The 12,795-nt window shown below is 39.6% G+C and overlaps 1 protein-coding gene and 1 pseudogene across 1 annotated transcript in view; both read left to right on the forward strand.

Annotated features, from left to right (window-relative positions):
* LOC145247494 (membrane-bound transcription factor site-2 protease-like) overlaps positions 1 to 12,795 on the forward strand; it is a 116,321-nt gene that overhangs the window by 26,207 nt on the left and 77,319 nt on the right. The gene's annotated exons all lie outside the window — the stretch shown is intronic.
* Positions 8,156 to 8,272, forward strand: LOC145247590 (5S ribosomal RNA; annotated as a pseudogene).

Raw genomic sequence — 12,795 nt, forward strand, 5'->3', positions numbered from 1 at the left:
CTTGATCTCTATATACGATCCATAGATATTCGAATATTCTATTAAAGTTCCCCTTTGCATGTCAAACACTGATTTAGTAAAGAAATTGAGAACATAATTTCCCTCTCCCCAATTGACCATTTAAATATGTTGTATGTCTTTCTTGCAGTCTTTTGGTCTTACCAGATTCCAAGACAAGAATTCATCTATTCTGGTGGAGTATCTAGCTTTGTGGTGTTACTTGGAGTTAAATCACTTGGAAGGTCCACCATTCCTCATAAAAAAACATACAGAGATGATCTTATTTGGCTGTGAAGATTATATGATTTTGAAAATTTAGTCAGGATTTACTTATAAGGAAAAATATCCTCATACCAGGTTGTCCTGACAAACCCCTGTACAGAGACCTTAGACATTCGAGGATAGTGTCTAGTAGGCATTAAAGTTCTCTTCCGTATGTTGCCATTAGCAAATATGTCCCGTTTGGCCACAATTATATCAGAGAGAGCATTTATGAAAATGTAGAATAATGTAGGTTAGAGTATTGACTCATGGGGCACACCCCTGTTGGTCATTGCGCTTACTCTATAGTAGATGCATTTATGTTATGCTAGCAGGGCTACCTGGAGTTGCTAGGGGTTATAAAAAGTCCTCTTACCTTAGAAGAGACTTTTCACACGTCAAAAAAAATAAAAATAAATTCGGAGAGGCCTCCAGAGCACTAATAAAAATTTCTCCTACCCACCTTTTCTTTGTAGAGAAATAATAATTAAAAAAAAAAAAAAAATTGCTTTCCTGCCTGCTGGAAAACTGCTTTTGTGGTACCAGTTTTCAAGAATTCTGGCGAAAGAACTGACTCAGTAAATTATCGCCCCATTAGCCTCCTCTCACTTTTAACCAAAATATTTGAGGCTATAATTAGCCAAGCTCTAGTCCATCACCTTACAGATGCTAAACTTCGGACTGACCAACAATATGGATTTAGGCAAGCCCGTTCCACAGCAGACATCTTAACTGTAATCTCTGAATGTATATACCATTCATTGGACAAAGCAGGGGAGGGTAGAGCGGTAGCTCTAGATATATCTAAGGCTTTTGACAGCATATGGCATGAAGGTCTTCTCAGGAAAACCAGATCATACGGTATCACTAGAAGAATACTTAACATAATTAAATCCTTCTTAGATAAGAGAACAATCCATTCTTGGACCTCTGATTCCTAATATTCATAAATGACCTCTCTGACAAAATTGTCTGAGATGGGTATATATGCTGATGACACCACGCTCTATAACAGACACGACAGGAAAACAAATGAACACATATCTAAAGAAATGGCAGAAACACTAGAGGATGACCTCCGATTTGTAGTGGAATGAGGACAAAAATGGATGGTCACATTCAATGCTGCCAAGACTAAATTTGTTTCCTTCAATAATTACAAGAAACCTTCTCTACCACCAATAGCAATGGCCAATGACTCTTTATCTGAAAGTACATCTTTGAAACTCCTTGGTCTAACGTTCACAGGAAACCCGAGTTGGAACAATTACATTGAGAGCATTTCCAGGACCGCTGCGAAGATGGTAGGTTCTCTCTACCGTGCTAGAAAGCTACTAACGCTCAAAAGTATCCTGTACCTCTATAAGGCCACCATTCGCCCATGTATGGAATATTGTTGTCATATTTGGGCTGGTGCATCTGCTACTAGTCTCTCGCTCCCAGACAAGGTTCAAAAGAGTTTCCAACCTGATAGGTCCTGAACTATCAACTAAGCTTCAGCCTCTGTCCCATTGACGAAATGTTGCATCCCTCTGCCGGTTCTACAAATACTTTAATGGTGAATGCTTTGACGAACTGCAAGCAGTTTACCCTCTCGACGTAAATATCTCCAACAAGCAGCTAAATCCCACCCCTTCAGAGGACCCGAGATGTAAGAAAGCTTTCTACTTCAGTAGTTTCTTCCCCAGAACCGCTAGACTTTGGAATTTCTTTCCGGGTCCCTGCTTCCCCCAACTGTACTGACATGCAGAAGTTCAAGTGTAACGTGAACCGACATCTTGCTGCCCAACTCCTTACATAGTACCCCTGTAGCTTATGTCCCTGATAGTAGCCCCCTACATCAAAGTGGCAATGTGCCTTGTTTGGGGTGAAAATGTAATAAAAAAAAAAATTAAAAATTAAATCTGGAGTTAACGTCTTTAAATTTGTAAAAAATGCTGGCTTTATTTCATGATAGCATTAAAAATCGTGTTTAATTTTTGATAACATTAAACGATATAAACGGTCATTTGACTTCATAATAATTTTTTTTTTTTTTTTTTTTTTTAAATCGAAATTTTAGATATTATTTTTCCAGCTAGGATTATGCCGATTTAAAAAAAAAAAAAAAAAAAATTGTAGAGGTTTGTGTAGTTTTGACATTTTAGCTGAATATAGACACAGACAACTGGCCTTTTCTATAATAGATTGCAATGTATTTTCTGACTTATAAAAAAAGAAAAAAAAATGTGAAACATCTCGTGATGCACGACGCAGATGTCTCCATGTCCTGTACACTGGTTAAAGTTCACATCACTTTTTATTGTTTATGTATATATACTGTGTGATGTATGGAAGTGAAACCAGCTCAGTGAGGGTTGAGGACATGTATGGCATGGAGAGAAATGATGTGAGGGATATGTAATGCAAGTCGTAAAGACAGGCTTAATTCTGATGTCCTTGTGTTACATGAAAGGGCTGTCCCCTTCTCATGTAAGAAAGAAGTGTGGAGAAATGCGTGACTTACCTGGATAGACCACGTGCGGGTCGGTCACCAAAAATAAATAAAAAGAAAGAAAAGAAATGGTCAAGACTCTTATTTATAGAGTAGTGATCACGTGAGTTAGAAGAATATGCAAATAGAGGTGAACGATTTTGCGATATAAAAAGCCTGTGTTGTTAAGAGGGGGGGCAGACTGTTGGCAGAAGTCAGTGCTGTCAGACGTGCTTTAGAGTTTTGTTATTATATGCTGTGTTCGATTGTTGGGAGAGAGAAAAGAGAAGAGGAGGAACCAAGAAGACATTCTGCAGATACTTGACTTTGTGTTGGTTTTAAGCTATCTCGGCGCTTGGTGTGCGGTTACTAACAATGGACAGATTCGACATTCGCTTAATACCCGAGTTCGACGGATCTACCACTGGACCGGCTGTCGTTGAATGGATTGAAAAGGCAGAGAAAATCTGTAAACTGTGCAAAATTAAAGAACCAGCCACAGTTATCCCTTTGAGGCTAACCGGAGGGGCCTATGCAGTCTACCAACAACTCGGGGATGAACCAGACTGGGATGAAATCAAGCAGAGCCTGTATACAGCGTTTGGTACAGATCCATTTGTTGCGTGGCAACAGTTCACGAGCCGGACACTTCAACCCAAGGAAACAGTCGACGTGTACCTAGCCGACCTGCGAAAATTATCTGTACCATTTGGTGGGGTCAACGATAAAATATTAAGCTGTGCTTTTTTGGTAGGCCTACCCGAGGAGGTCAGTAAACTGTTGCGGGCATCATCAAGAATCGATGAATTGTCAACTGATGAGTTATTGGCCCGAGCTCGAAACATCTGTAAGGAACAGGAACCAATTGCAGCAGCAGCTCGTTTTCGACATGGAGGCAATGTGGACTCTCTTCCAGATAGTAATAAGCATGCCACCCCAGTGTGCTATAAATGTGGGGAGGCCAATCATTTTGCTAAAGAGTGCCGGAGTGATAGGAGAGGTGTATATCCACAATCAAAGAGACCAGTGCAATGCTATCGCTGCAATAAGTTTGGGCACATATCTCGCAACTGTTCGGGAAACGAAGTTGGGGGCAAGGTACTATCGCTACCCTTGCCCCCTGCCAACCAATAAACACAGGATTGCCTGTCATTAGCGTTAAACTTGATGATGTGCAGTGTTCAGCACTTATAGACACGGGGTGTTCCCGGTCTATAGTTAGTGCCCATTGCTGTCCGGTGTGGCGGAGGAACCCAGTTGGCGTTATGACCATCAATGGCTTATCACGGGTATGTTGTGGTGAAGGGACAGTCACAATCTGCACTGAGAAGGGTGACACAGCTAAAGTTGACGTTCTGGTGATGCAGGAGAAACCCCTTGGCTACGACATGTTGCTTGGAATTGATGCAATACAAGCACTAGGAGGCGTTACAATCACAGCAGCTAGAGGTATCAGGCTTGGAGAAGGGAAAGACGTCTGTGCAGCCATGTCGATTGAAGAAAAGGACTTCTGTGCTACATTTGATGACAACGAAAGGGTGTGGACTGCAAAGTGGAAATGGGCCATGGGCCAGGAACCAGATCGGCTGTGCAACACGATTCCAGAGTATGCAGTTTCTACCAAGAATAGGGCCGCATATGAAGAAGAACTTCAGATGTGGATTGACAACGGTTGGTTAATACCATACCCACAGGAACGTCTGGGACCACCCAAGGGATTAATTCCGCTCATGGCTGTTGAACAACCTACCAAAGAAAAAATTCGTCCCGTAATGGATTACCGAGAGTTGAATCGGCATGTTGATGCGTTTACCGGAAACGCAGATGTGTGCGCTGCTAAACTGAGAGAGTGGCGTCAAAAAGGGAGCAATGTAGCACTTCTGGATCTAAAGAGGGCCTACCTGCAGATACGTGTCCATGAGTCATTATGGCCGTTTCAGACAGTACTACTCAAGGGAAAACTATATTGTTTGACACGTTTGGGTTTTGGCCTAAACGTAGCACCCTTGATTATGACAACCATTATTAAAACTGTTTTGATGCAGGATGAGACCACAGCAAAAGCTGCTTCAGCCTACATAGATGACATCTATGTTAATGAGGACATAATGTCTGCGGATGCAGTTCGAATAAAACTGAAAGCGTTTGGGTTAATAAGCAAAGACCCTAAGCGCCTAAAGGATGGAGTGCCCGTGCTAGGCCTCGAGGTCTGGGAGGAGGGCAATACGTTGCGATGGAAACGAGGGAGCCCACTTCCAAAGTTACCCAATGTATTAACAAGACGTACTGTGTTTTCTATCTGTGGTAAATTGGTAGGACATCTACCTGTCTGTGGATGGCTCCGATCGGCAACAGGAGTGGTGAAAAGACGAGTGACTACAGTAACAAAAGGATGGGACGATGTTGCGGATGATGATTCTCTCCAACAAATGATGGCTGAAATGTTGTCCAGAGTGCATAGGAATGACCCTGCCCGGGGTGAGTGGCAAGTGTCTGGAAACGAACTAAATGCATGGGTTGACGCAAGTTCGTTGGCTACAGGTGTCGTGTTGGAGCAACTAGGTGTTGTTGTGGAAGATGCATGCTGGCTTCGTCCGAAAAATGATGCCCAACATATAAATTTGGCAGAACTTGATGCCACGTTAAAAGGTCTTAATCTCGCATTGCAATGGCAGACTAATGTTGTGCATCTCCACACTGACTCATTGTGTGTTTACCATTGGTTAACCGACACCTTGACTGGAAAGGCTCGAGTTAAGACTAGAGCTGCAAGTGAAATGCTAGTACGAAGGAGACTAGCAATAATTAAGCGTCTAGTTGACGAATACAGCTTGCAGGTAGACATTACGTTAGTCTCGTCGATGCAGAATTTGGCTGATAGCTTGACTCGAGTACCAAAGAGGTGGATCGATGCAATGAGGCAGGGATCCGATCTTCAACAACAAACATGCGCGACTGTAACGGATCAATTAACACCTGACCAGATCCGTATGATACACCAGCAGATTGGACATCCTGGAATTCAGAGGACTGCATATTTTGTCCGAAGAGTATGCCCTGCAACTACAAAAGCATCAGTGAAAGCAGCCATACGTTCGTGTGAAGAGTGTCAGAGAATTGATCCGGCACCATCCCAATGGCAAAAAGGGAAGCTCGAGGTGGAGGGCAACTGGCAGCGAGTAGGGATGGACATAACACATTATGGGGGCAAACATTTTTTGACCATGACGGATTGTGGCCCGATGCGTTTCACAATATGGCGCCTGTTGACACGACAGGATGCAGCCAGCATTATACAACAGTTGAGAGCCGTCTTTTTTGAACGTGGTGCCCCGATTGAAATTCTGACTGATAATGCCGCCACATTTCGATGTCAAGAATTTCAGAAATTCGTGCACAAATGGGGGATTAAAATGCATTATCGGTGTGCATATTATCCCGAGGGTAATGGTATAGCAGAACGGTGTCACCGCACCATCAAAAGAATTGCAGCCAGGACGCAGTGCTCTATTCCAGAAGCTGTGTACTGGTATAATATAACACCCAAGGACAATGCAACACCAGCAACTGCACCAGCCAATGGGATTTACCAATATGAACAGCGTGTGAAAGGAGTTGATGCCATACCATCAGTGGTGAGTGTTGTCAATACACCATATCAGGTGGGAGACCTTGTTTGGATAAAACCCCCAAATGCTGGGTGCACTACGAAATTTTTCCGGGGAAAAATAGATGAAATCATAAGTCCTCAGACCATGTTGATTGGTGGCATACCACGTCACGTAAAAGATATCCGCCCTTGTTATACCTCTTCTGATTCTGAGGACGATGAGGAGGATCACACACCGTTCAGAGATGATCCTGATCACTTACTGCCCCTTCAGGTGAGCATAGAAACACCACCAACAGAACCAGATGAGGGAATGATGGGACATACTGATGACAATAGTGAGGAGAGCGATGGACACAAGGAAGTAATGCCTCATCGAAATACTCGACAGAGACGAATACTGCCCACCCCCCGTGATTGCGAAACCCAGCGAGAAGGGATGATGGAGCATACCGAGGAGATGACGCCTCCGATTCTTCGGAGAAGTACCCGACAAAGACGGATACTGCCCCCCTGCCCTGATTGTGAGACACCGCCTATGGAACCACGAGACGGGATAATGGAACAGACTGGTAGTAATGATGGTGGTAATGAAGAAAACAGCAATGAGGAAGTGCTTCTTCGAAGGAGTACCCGCCAACGACGATTGCCCGCATGTCCTGTTTGTGATCATGAGATCAGGGGGGAGTGTGGAGAAATGCGTGACTTACCTGGATAGACCACGTGCGGGTCGGTCACCAAAAATAAATAAAAAGAAAGAAAAGAAATGGTCAAGACTCTTATTTATAGAGTAGTGATCACGTGAGTTAGAAGAATATGCAAATAGAGGTGAACGATTTTGCGATATAAAAAGCCTGTGTTGTTAAGAGGGGGGGCAGACTGTTGGCAGAAGTCAGTGCTGTCAGACGTGCTTTAGAGTTTTGTTATTATATGCTGTGTTCGATTGTTGGGAGAGAGAAAAGAGAAGAGGAGGAACCAAGAAGACATTCTGCAGATACTTGACTTTGTGTTGGTTTTAAGAAGACCTACTAGATAAGTGAAAATGAAATTGGGATAAGACTAGAATCGAACCCTGTAGGCAAGTGTTGAAGATAATTTCTAACATTCCATTATATATTAAGACCATTGTTAATTCTATTATAAATAGTTAAATATTGTTTATGTCGGAAAAAGAGTCGATTGTCTATTCTTTTAGAAATCTGGATATTAAATATGTCAGTTAAATGAATGCACAATGCAAGTTAAAATATATTGTTTAAAAATAGGTTCGAATTAGAATTGAGGATTCTTTGTTTGCCAAAAGTGTTTGGACAATCATTTGTAAATCCATGTGAAGTAGTCACGTTCGTAAACACACTTCTGACGTCATAAACAAAGGAGATTTCTCAAAATAGGAATCTGAGCGTTCGAAGTTATAGAGTGGATGAGGATCAGAGATTCAGAGCAAATCACACACAGTGATAGTCAGTTGGAGAGCAGAGCCTCTTAGAAGTTAAGGGAGGAAAATAGACCATGTCAATCAAAGTTTGAATTCTTGACATCACCGATTGGTCAATTGAATAATGAAGAAATCAACTATGTTTGTAACTGTTCGTCTCGTGTTGTCTTTCCTCACAACCAAAAAGGTACATGTATTTTTATCATCATCTTATAATGAACATTGTACAACCCTTCCAAATTGTGTCCTCCCCACCGTCATCAATAATGTATCTTCTCCCCTCTATAGGTGTTAACAAGAATCATCCCAGTCAGATATAAATGTCTTCCTCATTATCATCGTCATCTGTTTTAAGTACGCGTTAATGTGTCCCCAATACGGCACAATCACGTTGACACACCGGTTCTCGCCAGATCATCGAAGTTAAGCAACGTTGAGCCTGGCCAGTACCAGATGGGTGACCATTTGGGAAGGCTAGGTGCTGTATGTACCTTCTGGGAAGGTTGGGTGTGGGGGCCAGCACCCTCACCCTGTAAAAAGAACTCCTCGCTACAAAAACATCTACAAAAGTTGTAGATGGCCTATACCTCTCCAGGGGCTCAACGGCTATAGATGGAATAGAATATGAGCCCCCCCTGCTATTCAACACTTAAAGGAAAATTAAATCTTAGCAGTACTAAGCAGGGCTTTCCAAACCTGGGTGTGAGATGATATTCCAGTGTGTACAAAAAGTTTAGATAAAAATAAAATAGGATATTGGTTATATGTTGCTTGTGTATGTGTTTCCTTTTGCCGTGTATTGTTATTAAGTGTATTTAAAGAATAGTTACAATAAAATTTTTATATACATAAAATATTATGAATTTTAGGGGGTTTGAGGGGAATTTATTTAGGGGTGCAAACCAAAAAACGGTTAGGAACTGTAGGGAGAATTATAGTGTGCATGATTAGCGCGGGTGTCATTCGCTCAAGAAAAGAAAACTCCAAACCTGACCGATATGAGACAAAAAACGTCTTATGCAAATTGAGACGTGATCGGTGTTGCAATATTTTTTAGATATAATGGGGGTATGATCCCGCACAGTTGGAAGATTCTATTTATAAACGATGCTGCTAGGAACCAATGAATCAAATTAATTCACGTTCTGCTACCAACCAATCAGAAACCAGAATTGCTCCATATAAATTCAACCGTTTCTTTAGCAACCTTGCATGTGTTTTCTTCGTGTCAACACGAGAAGAATCTTTTGCTCTGTGGATTCAAACTGTCTACTAAGAACCAGTCAACTCCAGGATTTGTACAGAACAACTATCAGAAACTGTTCTGAAACTAAACTGTGGCTTCCAACTCCAGAACTATCTGAGAACCAGTCACCTCCAGAGCTTGTGTAGAACAACTAACCATTGGAAATGTTCTGAAACTAAACATGGCTTACAACTCGAGACAATATAAAGGCCAGCATTTCTTCAGTTGGATGGGGGCGGGGTCAAGCAAATTTTTTTTTTTTTTTTTTTGTCATCTCGACGTCTGTACGATGTACTTTGCAATCTAGTGTCAGTTGAAGAAAGCTCGTTTTGCGATAACGTCGAAAAGGGAACAGGATGGATTTCTTTTGTTACTTGTGCTTGGACGCGGCGAACTTGGCGATCTGAAAATCATTCTTCTTTTTCTTTAACTCAAACATTGAACGATTAAAGGAACCACTGGTATAGAGGGTGACATCTTCAGAATGTTGAAAGAATGCATGAGAGTTCTTGTTAGATGGCAGCATTTAAAATGGGTGTCAAACCAAAGATGATGATTTTCATCCGGCAGAAGTATTTTCCATGTATCTCTTCTCTACTATTATATAAAAGGAACTTTGTCTGAATTCATTCCTTATGGACTCAAAAACGGCTGGGTTGATCTTCATCAAATTTCACACAAATGTACTTGCAGTGTTCTTAGATAGGTTTTGTGTCTGAATGTCTTCGATAAGTATCGATAGTCGAAATAATCCGATTGAAGAAAGAACAGGCGATTTTGATCAAAGTTAACACCTTACACAGCCTAACATCACAAGTGCATTTGAGAAGTTTTATTACCACACAAGCCAAAAGGTCCAGCATATAAAATCAACAGTAGGTTCTTTGATACGACAAGAGTGTTTGAAATGAATGTTTTTGTTTTAGAGCACAATCGAAGCATGATACTTGACTTTTGCATTTTAAACATTAATGCAAACCATTATATATTTTTATAAAATCAATGGTAAGTTCTCTACAGTGCAATACAAGACAAGAGGCATGTGAAGCAATGAGTCAATTGATTTGATTGAAAAATAATTTGGATGGCAATAAAAATCTGGAAGTGTGAAACATTTGTGTGATCATCATTCAATCCTGGGCAACATCAGGTCACCCTGCTAGTGCTAGATAAAAGAAACGTGTCTGTGCTAATCTCTGAAGTTACACAAGATATGCTTACAAACCAATTGCTAACCTATACTCTGCATAACCTACTGATGTCATGTTAAATAATGTTATAATTATACGGATTATTGGTTTTACAATTTATTTTCCAAATAATTTTAAAACTGTTTTCTGTGCAAAGGAATCTTCGAGTTGAAAATTTAATTTAAATATTTGGTTTGTGCGTAACATGTCTTGAAATGAATCTTGTTACTCCAGGACAACACTGGATAACCCTTTTACTAATAATAATTTTAAAAAAATGCTCATTTTAAATAAATTCTTAGCATAGTCTTAAGTGCGTTTCTGAATTTTTGAGACGAGGATTGAATATTCATATAATTTGTCTTCTCACCCTCAGTATTTTCACAACGTTTTGGTTGATGCAACCGCCGACATTCTTCAGGTGTATCTTGGCGAACTCTGTGAATCTACACAGAATTTTGAATGGAACCCTTTATTTAATCCATGGGGGTAGCATGCTTTCATTCTGTAAGTCATGACTAGGGCTATGACAACAGCATATTCTTTTCATTGTTTTGACTCTCGAGTATATATCCGACACAGATACAGTTAGTAAAGTAATTTGCGAATGTTCTTGTGTCTACCCACACTGAGGATTGAACCTTCAAACCCAGAAGAGTTTAATTTTACAACTGAAATATACCAAGTACTTTATCCACTATGTCACGGGTCAAAATGAGAACAGTAGTCCAAGAAATCCAAATAATAAATCCTCATCTCAAAAATTCAAGAATGTAATAAATTATTTTACATTGTAAAAACAAAAAATACCAATAAAAATAATTTAAATGTTTAAATTTTTTTCTTAAATACAGTCCTAAGCAATTATATTTTGAGTGTTGTCCGCACTGCTGATTGAACCTCTAGAAAAGTTTAACTTTCACAACTTCATGCAAGGACCTGTGGTATAGTTGATAGAGGTTTTGATAAATTTGGTTGTTAAAGTTATATTTATCCGGAAGTTGGGGGTTACATCGACCGAAACGTTGAGATGAGAACAAAGAATCCAAATAAAAAGGATAATCTTAACTGACCTAATTTTTCTCTTGAGACAGATTTTCTTTCTGTTTTGTTTTTTTTCTAAATCCTCCAAAAATGCTTTTATTTGAAGTGTTTAAGGATTATGAACTCTGTCTATGACAGGGGAAACCATTAAAACTATGGATTTAAGCAGATTATCTGACAACAGCTAAAAATATGAGATTTAGTTAATGGTATGATATACGTGCACGGGCATGTTAATAACAAAGTCTTTCCATATTGTGGACATTATTATGCACAATAGAATAAGATGAAAATCTTTATAATGGTGATTTTTTGTATCTGTAACCGACAATTTTGGTTGCTCGCTCGGTCATGCTGAAGTCAGAAATAGCATTTTAGATACATCCAGAAATGTAATCCGTCTGATGGTCTGTCGCGGTTAAGTTTGAAATCTATTTCATCCCTATACACTCAGATTGAATGGACACCACATCCTAAGAAGGAATTCATTCTTGGTTTTTCTTGATACTGAAACTTTGAGAATTATTAGTTAAAATGCAAGGTTTACACACACACACACACACACACACACACACACACACACACACATAACTAGCAGGGTACACCCGATGTTACCCAGGATTGAATGATAATCAACAAATTTTTCACACTCCCATATTCTTATTGTAATCAAAATTGGTGAAATTGCCAATTTTTTAATGCCTGTTTTAGTTAAGGACCCATCGCGGAGGAAGCTTCACATAATTCTCTGCAGAGACTTTGTCCACAATACGTGGTAGTCTACATTGCACTGTAGAGAACCTACTATTTGTAAAATTATTTTTTTATATATAATGGCTTGAATTAAAGTTTAAATTGCACAAAGTCAAGTATCATGGTGCAATTGTGCTCTAAACAGAAACATTCATTTCGAACGCACTCTTGTCATATCAAAGCACCTACTGTTGATTTTAGGTCAGGCCTTTTGGTTTGTGTGGTAATAAAACTTCTCAAATGTACTTGTGATGTTAGACTGTGTAAAGTGTTAACTTTGGTCAAAATCGCTTGTGTCTCCTTTTGTCGGATTATCTTGATTATCGATACTTATCGAAGACATTTGGATACAAAACTTAACACTGCCAGACATAATACCTTTGTGGGAAAATTTCATAAAAATCATCCCAGCCGTTTTCAAGTCTATAGGGAACGAACCCACACACAGATAAAGCTTTATATATATATATATATATATATATATTTTTTTTTTTTTTTTTGCTTTACTTTTTAAATTGCTACTATATATTGGGTACAATATAATGATCACTAGAGTATTAGCTCTATAATAAATATGAAATCTGCATGAATTAAAATATTATATTTAAACATTTTACAACCGGTAACGCCGGGTAGTCTGCTGGTAATATATATGTATGTATAAAGCTCTACCTTGTATTGAGCACTTTTAAAACAATATTTGTTTTAAGTGAATTTTACCAATGCATTTAAACCTGACATAATGATATGCCACAAGAAAACTTAGACGTTATTGTCCTT

Source organism: Euprymna scolopes, chromosome 25 (genome assembly GCF_053919585.1).
Source record: "Euprymna scolopes isolate OS-2025 chromosome 25, ASM5391958v1, whole genome shotgun sequence".
Classification (NCBI taxonomy): domain Eukaryota; kingdom Metazoa; phylum Mollusca; class Cephalopoda; order Sepiida; family Sepiolidae; genus Euprymna; species Euprymna scolopes.